General features: G+C 36.2%; 1 pseudogene; it reads left to right on the top strand.

The window, feature by feature from the left end:
- The first annotated feature begins 5,376 nt into the window (after positions 1–5,376).
- Positions 5,377–15,691, top strand: LOC106753368 (annotated as a pseudogene).
- The last annotated feature ends 1,323 nt before the right edge of the window (positions 15,692–17,014 follow it).

Consider the following 17,014-nt stretch of genomic DNA (forward strand, 5'->3'; position numbering starts at 1 on the left):
TTAAAAAGCAGAATTGTAAAATAGGATCAAGAACGCTGAAAGTAAACATCAGTTTTCAATTAAAATTCAAGAAAAAAAGTACAAGATACCGAAATCACTAAGAAACTCACGGCCTGTCACCCTCATGAGGTCCTCAGAAAAATCCAGTGAAGCCAAGAATGTATCTACTTCTACGAAAGCGATTAAAATCTAAAACTAAAGCATTTGGAACTGAGAATCTAGAGTTTAGAGTGACGTCTGTCACCCACCACTATCTACTCTAAGGCGAGAGAATGAGAACCTAATCTAAGTACACTGCTTGTCACCCAATGCACGTACTCTATTCATTACAAAAAATATCCCTTTTATAGGGAAAGTTCGAAAACAGAAAAAGAAAAGAAAATGGGAAAGGGGGAAGAACTAAAAGCTGACTCAGAAGCTTCGCGCTCTCATTCTTCAACTAACTCTGAACTTGGCCTCCAACCATCCAAGTTTAGCACGTGCTTCCAACCATGAATCTGACCGATCATCCTACTGGGCCATCCTTGCCTGGGCCGTGAAGCTTGCGTTTTGATCCATGGAATCGCGTCGCTGCTTCTCTTCTTCTGCTCTTGAAGAACCCTAGGTCGAGGGTTTGTAAATTGGGGAAGGAAGCTTGCACGAGCTTTTGTCAAAATGAAAAGGGAAATAGAAGAGTATAAAAAACTATTTTAATTAACTAAAAAGGTAAAATTAACACTATATTTACAAAAAGCTATTTTAATCCTATTTACTCTAAACTACCTTAATTCTAGAAAATTAAAAGCTAAACTATCCTAAAAGAAGAGTATTAACCTAGAAAAATGGAGAAATTTAGAGACTTAACATGTATGAAGCATGGAAATAAATCAAACAAATGCAACATTAAACATTTTGGTGTTCCAAATGGTAAATATGCAAGGGTTAAAGTTGTGAAATGATATATACTTGCATGAACTAACCCCAAGGACCCATAATTAGATTGGGGACCTAAAATTCTTGCTAATTTGTTTTGTAGGAACCTACTAAGTCTAAGAAGTTGTTGTTGTATCTTGACAGTGGATGTTCAAGACATATGACCGGTGACAAGAAAAGGTTTATCTATTTTGAGAAGAAAAAGCAAGGATTTGTAACATATAGGGATAACAACAAAGGTAGAATCATGGGTACCGGAGACATTGGAGGAGGAAACACATTGACTATAAGAGATGTCTTGTATGTTGAAGGCCTCAAGCATAATCTCCTAAGCATAAGTCAACTGTATGACAAAGGTCTCAAGGTAACATTTGAAAGTGATAAATGCACTGTTTACTTTAAAGATTCTACTAATATCGCTTTGCAAGGTGTTAGGCATAAGAATATATATCTAATTGATATTGAAAGTGCATCTAGTCATAGTATAACATGCTTAGTTGCTAAAGAAGAAAATCCTTGGCTATGACATAAAAGAGTTGCACATATTCATATGCAACATTTGAATAAACTAATTTCCAAAGATATTGTGATTGGTTTGCCTAAACTAAAATTTGAGAAAAACAAGTTATGCACTGCATGTCAAAAAGGTAAACAAACTAAATCTTCATTTTCATCCAAAAGCATGATTTCTACTTCAAAACCTTTAGAACTTTTGCATATGGACTTATTTGGCCATCTAGAATTAAAGGTTTTGGTGGAAATTACTATGCTCTTGTAATTGTTGATGATTACACTAGATTTACTTGGACCTTCTTTTTAACTTTGAAAAGTGAAGCCTTTAAAGCTTTTAAATNNTNTGCTAANCGNATTCAAAATGAAAAAGATTTGAAAATCAAAACATTGAGAAGTGATCACGGTGGTGAATTTGAAAATGAATCTTTTGAAAAATTTTGTGAAGAATATGGCATTGCACATAATTTTTCTGTACCTAGAACTCCCCAACAAAATGGTGTTGTTGAAAGGAAAAATAGATCATTAGAAGAATTAGCTAGAACACTTATGAATGAATCTAATGTGCCAAAATACTTTTGGGCTGATGCAGTTAGTACTGCTTGTTATGTGTTAAACAAGATGCTTATTAGGCCAATTCTAAAATTAACTCCATATGAACTGTTAAATGGTAGAAAACCAAATGTATTTCACTTGAAAATATTTGGATGCAAATGCTTTCTCTTGAATAATGGTAAAGATAATATTGGTAAATTTGATGCAAAATCTGATGAAGCAATTTTCCTACGATACTCTTTGACTAGCAAAGCATATAGAGTATTCAATAGAAGAACCTTGATAATTGAAGAATCAATGCATGTTGTCTTTGATGAGATTATGGACCTTGAGGTAAACCCTCTTGAGTCAAATAAACCTATTGCAGGTGATGACGATTATTTGAGGGATGCTCTTGAAGAGATGTACCTAAACGAGAATTATCCTCCGGAACTTCAAGAAACACCTCAAGCTGTTGATCCTAAAAGTTATCAACAATCAAGAGGACTCTCCTTGGAGAACATCATTGGAGATATTTCAAAAGGGGTAATTAGTAGACATAATCTTAATCATTTTTGTGTAACTGTAGCTTTTGTGTCTCAGATAGAACCCAAGAACATAAATGAAGCCCTTCAAGATGATAAGTGGTGCATTGCTATGCAAGAAGAGCTAAACCAATTTGAAAGGAATGAAGTTTGGGAACTTATTCCAAAGCAAGATGATTATCAAGTCATAGGAACAAAATGGGTATTTAGGAACAAGCTTGATGAGGATGGAAACATCACAAAGAACAAAGCAAGGCTAGTGGCAAAGGGCTACTGTCAAGAGGAAGGTATAGACTATGATGAAACATATGCACTAGTGGCCAGGTTAGAAGCAATTAGATTATTACTTGCATATGCATCTTTGATGAAATTTAAACTGCATCAAATGGATGTGAAAAGTGCTTTTTTTAAATGGTTTTATAAAAGAGGAAGTGTATGTTAGTCAACCTCCTGGTTTTGAGGATTTCAAATATCCTGATCATGTTTATAAACTGAAGAAGGCACTGTATGGTCTTAAATAGGCACCTAGGTCTTGGTATGAAAGACTTAGTACCTCCTTAATTGATAATGATTTTTCTAGAGGAAAGGTTGATTCAACCTTATTTATAAAGAAAGTAGGAAAACACATCTTGATTGTGCAAGTTTATGTAGATGATATTATATTTGGGTCAACTGATGACTCTTTGTGTGAAGAATTTGCAAAAATAATGCAAGGTGAGTTTGAGATGTCTATGATGGGTGAGCTGAATTTCTTTTTAGGACTACAAATAAAGCAAATGAGTTGAGGTACTTTTATCTCCCAAACAAAATATTGTAGGGAAATTCTTAAGAAATTTGGTATGGATACTTGCAAAGAAGCTAGTACACCTATGGCAACTTCGTGCTATTTAGATAAGGATGAATCTAGAAAAGGAGTAAATGAAACTATGTTTAGAGGTATGATAGGATCTTTGTTGTACCTAACTGCTAGTAGACCAGATATCATGCAAAGTGTATGTGTATGTGCTAGGTATCAAGCCAATCCTAAAGAATCTCATTTGACTGTTGTCAAGAGAATCTTAAAATACCTTAAAGGAACCACTTCTTTTGGACTTTGGTATCCTTAAGATGCTTTACCTAGTTTAATAGGTTTCTCTGATGCAGATTATGGTGGTTGTAAAATTGATAGGAAGAGTACTAGTGGAACTTGTCACTTTCTAGGCTGTTCTTTGGTGTCTTGGCACTCAAAGGAACAAGCATGTGTAGCTTTGTCTACCACTGAAGCTAAATATATTGTTGCTGGCAAATTTTGTGCCCAAATTCTGTGGATGAAACAACAACTGGAAGACTTTGATATCTTCCTTGATAATATTCCATTAAAATGTGATAACACTAGTGCTATAAATTTAACTAAAAATCCCATAATGCATTCAAGAACTAAGCACATTGAGATTAGACATCATTTCCTGAGGGACCATATTCAAAAGGGAGATTGTAAAATTGAATATGTTGATACCTTACATCAATTAGCTGACATTTTCACAAAGGCACTGCCTAAAGATAGATTTTATGAGCTTAGAAGAGAGCTAGGAGTGTTAGATATGTCATAGGATCAAAGCTTATGAAAAGTTTTAAATTTTCACAAGATTAACGTTTTCAATCGATTATCACAAGGTAATAATCGATTATTTTTAGCTTTCAGGCATCCCTTAATCGCCAATAATTGATTACCTCTTAGCATAATCGATTTTTCAAACTCAACTCAAATCTAGAAATTATAACTGATAATCAATTATCATCAAGCATAATCGATTATCATGCAATGTCTGGCAAGTAACTAATGAACAAATAATCGATTATCACGAGCCATAATCGATTATCTCGCGTCCAGTTTCAAAAATAGAGTTGTTGAAGAGCTCTATAACGATAATAAATGGCTAGTTTTTCCATTTTTCTTATAAATAGCCCCCTATAATCGATTAATGGTGACTCCTTTGCACCCAGAAACTGCCGAAATCAAATCTAAAGCAAAAATCTCTCCATTTCTTTTCACTATCTCAAAGTCTCACTCTTTCAAAATCCTTCCATGGCTGAATCAAGAAGACATCACCGCAGAGCTGCTAGAGCATCTTCTTTTTCTCAACCACGTCCTACAACCATTGATGGGTGGATTTCGGATCAAGAAAAGCCTGCGCATTATGTAAATTCTTGGCAAGAAAGGAGAATCATGGCAGTAAAGTTTATTCGCCTTGATTTTTATCGCTTCTATGGATTTCAGTTTCCAGTTCTCTTTGCTGGTCAAGGTCTCACACACTTAGTGGAGCAAAAAGGTTGTATTTATCCCGATCTCATAAGAGTTTTCTACTTCAACTTGAGATATCGAGATAGGATCATATCCACCAAAGTAAAGGGAGTCCGCATAATTTTGGATGATGATGTGTGGACCAACCTTGCTCAACTTACCATCTGGGATGATGCTGTGAAAGTTCATCTTGGAATTCCTGACTTCAACCGACTGATGGCCTTTCAATCTTTCTTGCGTCATCCCAAACAGCAGACCAACCGTAGGCAACTTCTTGTTGGTGGCTTTAAAGTTGAAGAGAGGATGATCCACTACTTAATTGTGTGGCTACTGTGTCCTAGAGCAACCAACCATGCCCAATGCTCTGAGCAGGATCTGCTTCTTCTGTATGGGACCCTAAATCACATACACATTGATTGGCCTGCTCTTATTTCTGACATCATGGTTAAAGTTAAGAAATCTCATTCCTATCATTTTCCTTATGCTATTCTCATCTCTAGAATTTTAGAATATAAAGGAGTTAATGTGGAAGGAGAACATGTTCAAACAATTCAAGCCATTGGATCTGAGATTGGAGACACCACTTTTAGGTAAATGGGATTTGTTACCCGGGGAAATGTGATTATTCACAAAGATGATGATCATTCAGATGATGGTGAAGAAGATAACATGGATACTCACATGGCAGACCCAGTAAGTGCTACTGCTCCTTCTGATGCTGGTCCATCCAACATACCCTCCTCATCCTCAACTTCTATAGAAGAACACTTTGCATGATTATCTAAGCAATTACAGGATTTGAGTCTAGCACAGAAAACTCACTTTGAAGAAAGTTATGAGTGGCAACAAGCTTTTGATGAATACGTGGTTGATCAATTTTTTGATCTTGATGTTCGCCTATCCAACATCGAATCTTATCTAAACATTCAACCACCTGAGAGATCCCCTAGCCCTGAGTTTTAGATATAGGTTTCTAGAAAGTTGACCGAACACGCTTTCCGCTAACTTAAGTTTTATTCCGTTGCGATATACTCTATCTCCGAACGATACCGATTGTTCCCAACACACCTATCTTCTCGATTAGTATGGTGTTTAAAGAAAGATTTTTAGAGATTCCTTGTGGAGGAAGCAACTGTTGGGGATTTATAGAACTGTGAAGGTTTCTAGAGGTAAGGAAAGTTAGAATTTTACTTTTAATTGTGGTTTGTTGTATAAGTTTGACGATATGTGAGTATTAAACTATTTGAGTGCAAAATTCTATTTTCGTTAGTGATGATTCAAGTAATTGAGTATGTGATGATGAACTACTGTTATGAAATGCATTGAATGATTGTTTGATCTAAAATTGGAATGTTATTATGTTGTGATTCTTTTAGAAATATGTGTGGTAATGTTATTGAATAAATGATGAAAGCTGTGAAGTTTTGGTATTACTCTCGGGAAGGAAAAATTGAGTTTTAGTTATTGTAGTAAGTGTTTGGAAAGGTATTTGGTTTGATGTAGTTGTGGTTTGTTATAGGGATGTTTGTGAGTTTTTCTAACAATTAAAATAGAAGAAATTTGAAGTATGAGTATGTGGTGGTGATTTGGTAGAGTTCAGCTTGGTTTAGAAACCAATTTTGAGGAAGTGAACTAGTGAAAACTTGAGTTAGAGGTTCTGTGTTCAAATGGTCAGTTTAGAAAATGTTGGTAAGTCATTTGGGAGATGTTAGAGTCCCTAAGTTGCTTGAAATTGTGCCACAAATGATAGAATTCAATTTGAGTCTCTAAGTTGGAGTTTTTGTAAGTTTTTGGTTGAAATCTTGTAGCCACTTGTTTAAAATGAGTTTAGAAGGGTTTAAACACAATTGGTTAAGTATAATTGAGTGTATAACACAACCTAGGAGGGTTAGAAGTTGGGAAAAATATTCCAAATTCGTCAAGAGTAGTTTGGGGTGAAAAATTCTGCAGTTTTCGTACTGCAGAATTATGTAGACTCTTTGAGAGAGTAGAGTCGCTTAGGGAGAGGTTAAGGGTCTGGACCACTGTCTGTGGATTCACTTAGCGAGTTGGGTCGTTGAGCGAGAGGTTGAGGGGGGTTTGGACCACTGTCTCTGTATTCGCCTAACGAGTTAGGTCGTTGAGCGAGAGGGTTGAGGGTTTGGACCACTGTCTGTAGATTCGCATAGCGAGTTGGGGCGCTAAGCGAGAGGATTGTGGGTCTACACCACTGTCATTTGATTTGCACAACGAACTGGGTCGTTGAGCGAGAGGTTGGGGTTTGGGATCAATGTTATTTTATTCGCATAGCGAGCTGAGTCACTAAGCGAGAAGGTTGGGGTCTGGGACTACTGTATATGTATTCGCACAACGAGCTGGGTCGTTGAGTGAGGGGACTCTATGGTCGCCCAACGAGCTTGGTCGTTGAGCGACTAGCCCAGGAATTTGCTTGTTCCTTTTATCCTTGTTTCTGGTTAGCTTAAAGTGTTGTTTTAATTCATAATTGAATGGTGAATGAGAATTTATGAAATGATGTGATTATAAAAATTATGTGTTATGATTCAAAGTGTAAGTATGTGATTCCAAGTAATGGTTTCATAGTTATGTAAGTAAGTTCCATAGTGGAATCTATTGGTGAGGTTCAAGTATGTTTAGAATGAATACAGGGAGCTCAATCTTTGGGGTTATCTTGAACTTTAATGGTCTATCATTCTCAAGTAGAGAAGATTGACACATGTGGTGAAGAGTAGCAAGAGGTCATAGTCTTGGGTGCTTCTAGTATGATCCAAGACGTGGCAATGACTTTGCAAAGTAGTAGAGGTCATCACAAGTGCACAACCCACCACAGCTCAACAATCATTCTAAGTCTAGACAGTCAAGTATAAGTAATAACATGTTTAAGATATTTGAAATTAGTTGTTTTATATGCATGATTAATGGTGTTTTGTATATTATATCAATGTATGAATCTTTTTTATATCTAGCTTACCCTTTTGTTTGTACTTGTGATTGTATGTGGCTGTGTTCCTTGATTGGCTATGATCATCCTGTGGGTGTGAGCAGATGAAGATGAGCTTTCAGTGGAGCAGGCTCTTGATGTAGGAGATTGTTGTGTAGATTTTCTTTATGTCAGCTTTGTAAATAGTTTTGTTTAAACCATCTGTACATAAAGTTTAAGCTTAAATGTTTACTTGGTCCCTATGTTAAGTGATTACTTTAAGTTTAGTACCTGGTTTTAAAAGTGTAGGCATTATTGGATCCCTATGTTATCAAAATTGTTTGACTTCAGTCCTAATTAATTTCTCCAAATTGAAATTCAAATTGAAGAACCCTAATTAAACTTCATATCAGGCAATTCTCTCTCCAAGCCCACTCTTCTTTCTTAATTTTTGGTCTTTCTCTTTCGCGGTCTGGCAAGGACTTCTTTCCTCTTCTCCTTTTGTGGTTCTGGTTGGGGGTTTTGTAGGTAAGGAGCCAACACCTTTCTCGGGGTGCAGTGATTGTTGTAGCGGCGGCGCCTCCGCGAGGTTTCGACCTCAGAAATCTCCATCGTGCGAGAAACCCTATTGATGGCATCGTCGTGGAGGGAAATAGCAGACCTGAGGTTTTGTAGTCTAGCGGCCTTTGTTCGTCAACGTCCCCGCGGCCACTAGGGTGGTGCATCGCACTAGGTAATGATTTATGTTTATGCTTTGCACATGGATGGCAACGTTTTGGTGGTTCGTAGGTTGAGGGTTTTGGCTTTTGTTCTTCTATGTGGGTTTGCAAATTGGGGGTGGTCCTACGTTCTCGTTTGGGATCTCTTAGAGGTCATTGATCGTCCCCATTGGCAGCGCGTCGATGCGATGTCGAAGTCTGTTACCAGCAGCGCCACTGAAATTTGGTCCTTTATTTTGTCTATATTTTCTTTTTATTGGGGATATTCATCAAGATTTAGAAAAGATTAGCATGAAATTATGTAGACTTGAAATTTTATATATTAGTGTTAATAAAGATTATATTTTTTATTTTAACGGTAAAAAGAAGGTTATGTGATTTTAGTTTTTATTTTAATTTATTAAATGGTATTTAAATACCTGAATAATGCAAAAGAGGAATAAAAATCCTACAAATATGAAATTATTAATATAGAAGAGAGAGAGAGGAAGTTGGGCCTAACACATTCATCTCGAAGGAGCTAAGGTGGGGTGCGCTAACATTTTCTAAAAGGGTGTTACTCCTTCTAGCACCACGCCTTTCTCCACACACCTCCCCATTCTTCTTTTACTCTTCAATAATATTTAATTTCTGGTTTTATTCTTTTACCCAACAATCAATACTTTCATTAATGGTCCTACCATTGTGTCATTGCACCTCCCCAACAGTCCACTATTTTCGTTTGAATGAAATTCCTCTCAATCTTCTTCTCCCATTAATTTTTTGTTTGCTGAAATGTAGTGTGGGATACTGTGGTGTGTTTGGTTGGAGATAGCATTGGTTCGTTGTGGTGCAAGAAGGTGGTCCAGCGAGTGATTAGAGGAAGTGGCGGTGCAAGAAGAAGAAGGTGCAGTGGTTAGAGAGCTTCGTCTAGTGGTGGTGGTGGTTGAAGGTGGTAAACTTCACAGGTTTTTTAATATATAAGTTTAACATGGTAACAAATGTAGGTACGCACTAGAGTATTAAACGGATTTCAACATCCGTAGATGGATATCAGATATCCGTTAAAGGAGAAACAGATGTGCCACATCCGTTAAGCCTGGGCAGTGTGCAGTCTTTCTAACCGTGTGCAGAAGAAACGTTGTTGAATTACCAGAAAGCGGGGAAAGGAAGATTCGGCGAAGTTGTTTCAATTTTGGTCGTTTCGGTGCCCTGTCTCATACAACCATGGTACAATCTCCCATCTAACTCACTGAAACTAATATAGTAGTTCTACTATTCTTTTATAATTTTTCCTCTTCTTTTCAGATAAATAATACGCATAAGTTAGTAGCTTCTTTTTGTTTCTTGTATCAAATCTAGGGTTCAGAGCAAAAAATTATTTTTAAAAAAATTATGTTGAATGAACCAATAACTTGTACAGTTCCCGTATTAGTCTTCTTTATACAGAGGGGAATCTAGGAGGTATAACAATAAACAAAGAGGAGGTCATAATTTGACAACGCTGAAGAAGTAGGAAATTAGGGAAGCCTTTGAGTTATTTGATACCGACGGCTCGGGTTTTGTATCTACACTTTAGCTTGGCATCAAAATAACAATATGGTCCAATAATTTTATTTATTTTTTATTAATGCTGTTACTTTGATGATTTTTAGGTACTATTGATGCTAAGGAGCTGAATGTTGCCATGAGGTACTATTGTTGTTCATAGTCTTAAAATTATTGTTCTACTATTTGGCTGTGATGTTGCCAATGACATCTTATCTTGGCAGGGCTCGTGGATTTGAGATGACTGAAGAGGTATTATATAGTAACCATTTGATTTTCTTCTGATTGAATTGAATTTTGCAAGTTTTGCATTATTTCCTCTGAGAATACCCGATTGTCATGAGGATGGGAACCATTTGTTCTTTCTCTTATTGAGTGTTAGGGAGTCAATCTGTTATAATGAAATCCAGAAGTTAGCATTATAGTGGTATTTCCAGATGATATGTTGTTTGTTAGAGTTCTGTTTGGATTTTTGATTGATACACTAGTGCAAAAACGTTGTTTAACGTCACCCAGAAGACGTCGGTTAGCGGGTAACCCGACGTATATGAGTGGACGGTGGCATTATCGTAAATAACTTGGCAAAATAGATGTCGGTTTTGAGGTAACGCGACGTCTATGATAATGTAGATATCCCCACTGCCACAAACCAACGTCTAATGGCCTGAGGTAGGTGAGAAGACAGTCTAGTGACGTCGGTGTTAACGGGGGGCGACGTCTACTAGGCTGGAATTAATGCTCTTCACCTAATTCCGAGGCGCTTAGACGTCACGTAGTCAAAAGACGACGTCTAAGGCCTGTCTGGAAGGCGAGAAGACAAAAAATTCTTCAATTTAGACGTCGGTGTTGAGGGGAAGCGATGTCTATGTGCCTGTAATTAATTATGTTCACCAAACTCGAGGGCCTTAGACATCTGCTAGATGGGCACTGACATCTACGTTACTATAGACGTCGGCGCCCCATCACAACTGTCGTGAACATCCCTGACAGGAAATCAAACGTCAATTCGTTCACTTCCTAGACGTCGGCTCCCCTCGAAACCGACGTCTAATGGGTATTCAAAAAGTCAGTTTAAATGTTAACTTGGACGTCATTGATGAGTCGATATTTTATTGATTTCACTTAGTTTATTGTGCAAGAATTAATCAGGGAATTGTGCTTAATTGTCCGGTATTTTCCTGTTTCTGCTAATTGTGCTTAATTTGACTGGAAATTCTAATTTTAATTAATTTGAATTTTCTGAGCTAATTATTTGCATTTTTAATTGCAGGGAAAATTTTGGAGATATCTTTTGGAGCATTAAGAAGGACACCAAATAAATTAAAGACTCTCCACTTGGACATTTCAAATTTAATTATATTGTAACTTATAGTAGTCTAGAATGTTTTTAATCAAACTTTTGCACATTGGGCCATTAAAATTATGAGGGGCCCAAAGATTGTAGGACACATGGCACCTAGGGTTTCTCAAATGGGTAGACCCCACTCCATTTTTAGTGACTCACGGTGCCTACCAAAAGCATTCAACCGTCACTTGGATAGGAATTCTACTGGAACGTTTTGCATTGGCTTTGAAAACCATGTCTTGGCATTTTGATGATGGATGAAATTTTAAAGCATTTTTTACTTGTTACGCACCAACTATTTACTTCTTGGAGCACATTCATTTTTCTTTCACATTGGAAATGAGGCACCTCTGTCACGGTTGAAGCACATTCATTTTTCTTCTTTTTAAGAGCGTGTTAGAATTTTCTTCCGTTGGTTTCATGAGGCAGCAGCCACCGCACATTGCATTTTTAATTTACTTTCTTATAGAAGCGGTGCAGCATGAAGCATCCAGGTTACGGCTAGAAAAAGGGAACTCCTTAGTGTGTTATTTCTTTTATTTCGTTTTGTGAATCTTTAAAGATTACAAGCTTGCTTTGCATTTTCCAAAACCCTGCACGGTCTCACAAGCGGATTCAGTTGAAATATGCACACGGGAGTTGTGTTGTCACGCTTTGAGTTTTATTTTAACTTCAAGTGTTGATTTCATTTCATTTGGCTGAAGAAAAGAAAAAAGAGTTGGAGCTGGAGAGGTGCACACTGTCGGGCTTGCATTAGCTTTAGGAATAGAGTGAATAAATGTTTTTAATTTTAAGGAGAAAAAGGTAGCGTTAGTTTTATATGGCAGCATCATTCTCTTACGGTGATTTTTATTTTTGCTTGAAAGTGGAAGTTGTCGAAATGTTCCATTTCTTTATTAGCTAGCTTACTCTTTTATTCCAAGTGTTGCCTTTCGATTCTTTTTAGCTCAAGCATTGCATTTTAATAGCCTTGATTGCGTTTGGATATTTATCTATTGCATTGTTCAATTTACTTTTTCGGTCACTATGATGTCTATCATGTTCGGTTTATTGTTTCCATTTACTTTTCTGCTATTTGTTCTGTTTGATTGTGATAATTTAATTGTGATGTTAGCTTAGGTTAGTCAGGTTAGTCATTAGCGATATTATAATGCTTCCTTGAGATTTCTGGACTGTAATTGTGTTTGCCTCTCTGACTTGGTTAATATCAAATCTGTTTTTGTACTTGCAATTAGGTACACGCTTAGTTGCCCAGTTGGTGTTTCGTCTTCGCTTAGTTGATGAAACTGTATGGTGCAAATCGGATTGAATGTTAACATTGTGTTCGCTTAGTTCACTTTTATGAAAACATAATTAGCCTTCGCGTAGTTGGTTAACTGTGTTGGATTAGAGGTTGGAGCAGTTCCTTAATGAGTTAATCTATGATTGAAAGCATAGTGATTGAGTTAATGATCGACCGTTTTCATTCTGTCTTTGAACTCGTTTTACATCTGTGTTTGCATTTTTGTTTGCATCCGTCTTTTAATTTAATTCATCCGCATTCACAAAATCTTTCACAAACCCCCCACTATGTGTTAGACATAATTCCTGAACCGCGATTCGGTCCTTGAGAGACGACCTAGGAGTCACTTCCTAGTCTATACTGCATTCTTTTATGCACATTAAATTTTGCATGGGGTGCGACACCCATCAGTCATATTAGTGGGATAACCGATGTCTATGTGACTATAGACGTCGGTTTCTGGAGCAACCGATGCCCAATTTGATTTTAAATAAACCGCAAAATCTTCGCGACATTTAGTTTCTGATATCGTCTTCCTCTTCTCCTTTTTCTCTTGCAGCACCTCTTCTTTTTCTCGTTTGCGGCATCTCTTCTTTTTCTCTCTTGCGGCATTCCATTGTTGTTTCTAATATCTTTATCGTCTTCCTCCTCTCCTTTTTCTCTCTTGCGGCATTGCATCCCAGGTGCGTGATTTTTTTTTATGCTTACCATTTAAACTTTGTTTAGTTTAGTCTTTCGTCGATTATCTTCTGGTTCAACTGATTAAAATTTGCTTTCTTTGTGTTGTGTTTTAGTGCAGTTTTGTTCCTTTCTTGGGGTAACGTAGTAACACATTCTCCATTTGCTAGCTGCCTCCCAGAAAAAGCGGCGTCTTGTGAATTTCTTTTGGTCGTTTCAACCCAAAAATGACCCTGGGTCGTTGCCTAGTTATCGTTTCACCGTGATTTTTCCCTCTTGAGGATGAAAATGGAACTAAGCAACAACCCACGTTCGGTTTTGGGTTGAAATGCCATAAGAAATTCAAAAGACGCAAGCTTTTTTTTGGGGGAAACTAGCAAAAGGAGATTTTGCTACTAGGCTATCCAAAGACAGGAACAAAACTGCACTAAAACACAACCACTGTATTAGACGTCGGTTAATGTATACACCGACGTCTATAGTACCTTTTAGATGTCAGTCAGTGTCATTTTCGAAGTCTTGAGTGCCTCTTCTACGTCGGTTATTGCTCAGACCGACGTCTATATAATGTCTTTAGACGTCCAGTTAGTCCTACTCCGACGTTTAGTGACGTCGGACATGGCACCGATTGACGTCATTATAGACGTCGGTTATATTCATGTCTGACGTCCCATTGACGTCATCAGAAATGATGCCGGTTGTTTAGTAAACGTTAAAAGCCCAAAATAACCGATGTTAAACAGCGTTTTTGCACTAGTGATAATCTGCCGTGTCATTTCAGCAAATTAATCAAATGATAGTAGATGTAGATAAGGATAGAAGTGGAGCGATTGATTATGATGAATTTGAATACATGATGGCCATGGTTATCAAACTCTTGAGTTAATTCGTTAACTCGAACGACGTGCTAACTTAGTGCTTCCAAGTTAACTCGGAAGCAAACTTGGATTTGGTGTAGAATCGGTAGGTCCGGTGATAGAATCGGTAGACTGAATTGAAATGGTGAGTTTGCTTCCGATCGGGGGAGTTTGTGAAGATTTAAGGCTCATCGTATTATGGTTTTCTGATTTAGGTTGAGTGAAAAAGCTTTATTTCTTGTTCGTCTCCTACGATTCACTCAGCACTCAACATTGTGCTTCGTCTATGCGATTTAGTAGTTGTCACTCGCGTTTCGTCCTCGCTCGCGTTTTGTCCTCGCTCGCGTTTCGTCCTCCTCCCGTTTTGCCCTCGTTCGCAGTAGCCGTTGACCATGATCTTGCCGTCACTGATGGTGGCATCACACTGTGCCTCCTTCAGTGGTCTCACTATTTTTCCTCTGATCGTGTGCTCAGTTTTGCTCATACTGCATCTGTTTCACTAATATGCTCACAACCCTTAGTTTTTGTCATCCTGTTTAATTAAGTGAAGTAATTTTGTCCTTCTTGTGTTGTAATGTAAGTAAAGTAATTTTTTTTTTCTGAAAACTACCAAGTCTTTGTTTGTGTTTTTTAAGAATTCAACTATTGCACTGTTTTTTTTTCCTTTATGGTTTTTTATAATTATATCATTAGAGGATTAGAGAATTAAAAATAAACACGTGATATTTTAATCTAAATTTATGTCAATATTTTTTATGAATAATATTTCTATAAATTTATTTATTTAAATTAATATATTATTTATACAACTATTTTTTTATATAAAATAAATTTTTATGAATTTATAAGTTGAGTTTTCACGAGTTTAAGTAAATTTCCGAGTTTGATAATCTTAATGATGACTGCCAAGAGAAAGGATACTAAGGAAGAGCTCATGAAAGCTTTCCATATTATTGATCATGATAAAAATGTAAATTTCTGCACTGCTGTATTATACATAATTTCTACATGTTGATTCTAATAAATCGTGGTCTATTCAGGGAAAGATATCTGCATCAGACATCAAGCGTATTGCCAAAGAGCTGGGTCAAAATTTCACTGACAGAGAGATTCAAGAGATGGTTGATGAAGCAGACCAAGATAGTAAGTTATATCGATCATATCCTGGTCAACTTTCTAATTTTACAAGAAAACTTGTCATATTGTAAATTTGTATTGATTCATGAGCTTTAGATTATGCGACATGATGTTGTGCATATGGAATACTACTATCATTACTTTGATCTTCTAATTAACAGCTGTCTGCGCTCAAAGACATTAAACAGAAAATACTGTTGCAAAAAAGATTAAAATGGAATTAATTAAGATGATGAGAGGTCTCTAACTTTGTATGCAAGATTTACTGGGAAGATTTTTTCGTAGTTTATCACTTGACATAATTTTCTCTTGCTTTACCATTTGTCTCTGTAACTGCTTCTCATGATTTTGAGATGTATTTTCTTTCCCTCAAAACGTGCAGAGGATCGAGAGGTTAGTCCAAAGGAATTCATCACGATGATGAACAGGACTCGCTGCCATCACTAGTGATATCTATGTGGGGCTAGTGGCTATCTTTGTTTGGATGCACTTGTATGGGAAAATTAAAATTATAATGGCGAAGTTATATATTGTACACTCTGTATGAATGATTCCAATGCTCTGACTTTTTGTATGGGATAATTGAAGTTCAAGATGGATCTATATAATCAAGAAAAGGGGAGATGCAAGGAGCAGAGGACTTGGGTGGTGGAGTGAACAACTTCCTTTCTAAAAGAAATTGTTTTTGTCACGTTAGATAATATTTAACGTTGTTGCTACCAACTTAACGGACGTAACTTCATTCAAACAATTTTGATAATATAGAGACCCAATGTCTACTACATTTTTAAGATTGGATACTAAACTGAAAATAACAATTTAACATAAGGACCAAGTAAACATTTAAGTCTAAAATTTAAAATTCATAGTTGTTTTTGGATAACTGTAAGTTTCTTTATATTATAGTTAACAACTGCTTTATCATATTATATTTGTAATAACTATTATATAATTGAATGTTATATTTTGAGATGTTACATAATACATCATTTGAAAAAAAAAAACTACGTAAAAGAAACAAAATGTGTAACTAATTTATAAAAGAGAAAATATAAAAGAAATTTAGATGAGCTTTATGAATTTTTATCAAGTCGAAGAATTAAGAGAATATAAAAAACATACGTAATAAAAGAGAAAAAGAAAATTGTAAATATACAAATTATCTAATAAATTATAAATATTTTAATAAATATATAAATGCAGATTTAATTGGTTGGTGAAAAAGGAAGGAATCTTTAATTTCATTATTAACTTTCATTAATGCTCACAAAACGGTGCAAAGAGAAAGGTATTAAGGTAATCATGATATGCGGGATAAGAATTAGGAGGTGTAAGAGGAAAAACTCGAAATCATAAAGAAAATTTAGATGAGCTTAATGAATTTTTATCAAGTCTAATAATTATATAAATACACTTTTAATAATATATTGAAATATAGACACAGGAGTATGTATATTGTGGTTGCCATCTAAAAGTGTCAATTTAACCCATGGTCCCAGGGCCAGCTCCAACCCACTATTGAAAAAGTCCTATTTTAAGAAGCTCCTTAAGTAGGGGCCCAGAAAAAAGCCCCAACCCCCAAAACCCCCTCTCAAGTGGACTAGGGTCAGGGTTAAAGTGAGTTTAGCCCCACTCCAAAACTTTAATTAAATTTTAGGCTCAGTCTAAAACTTCAAATTAAATTTTAGAACTAATATAATTTATATATACATGATCTTTTGTAATTTTACTCTCTCTCTAAATTATACAATTTTTATTTTAATTATTTTA

Source organism: Vigna radiata, unplaced genomic scaffold (assembly GCF_000741045.1).
Source record: "Vigna radiata var. radiata cultivar VC1973A unplaced genomic scaffold, Vradiata_ver6 scaffold_221, whole genome shotgun sequence".
NCBI lineage: Eukaryota > Viridiplantae > Streptophyta > Magnoliopsida > Fabales > Fabaceae > Vigna > Vigna radiata.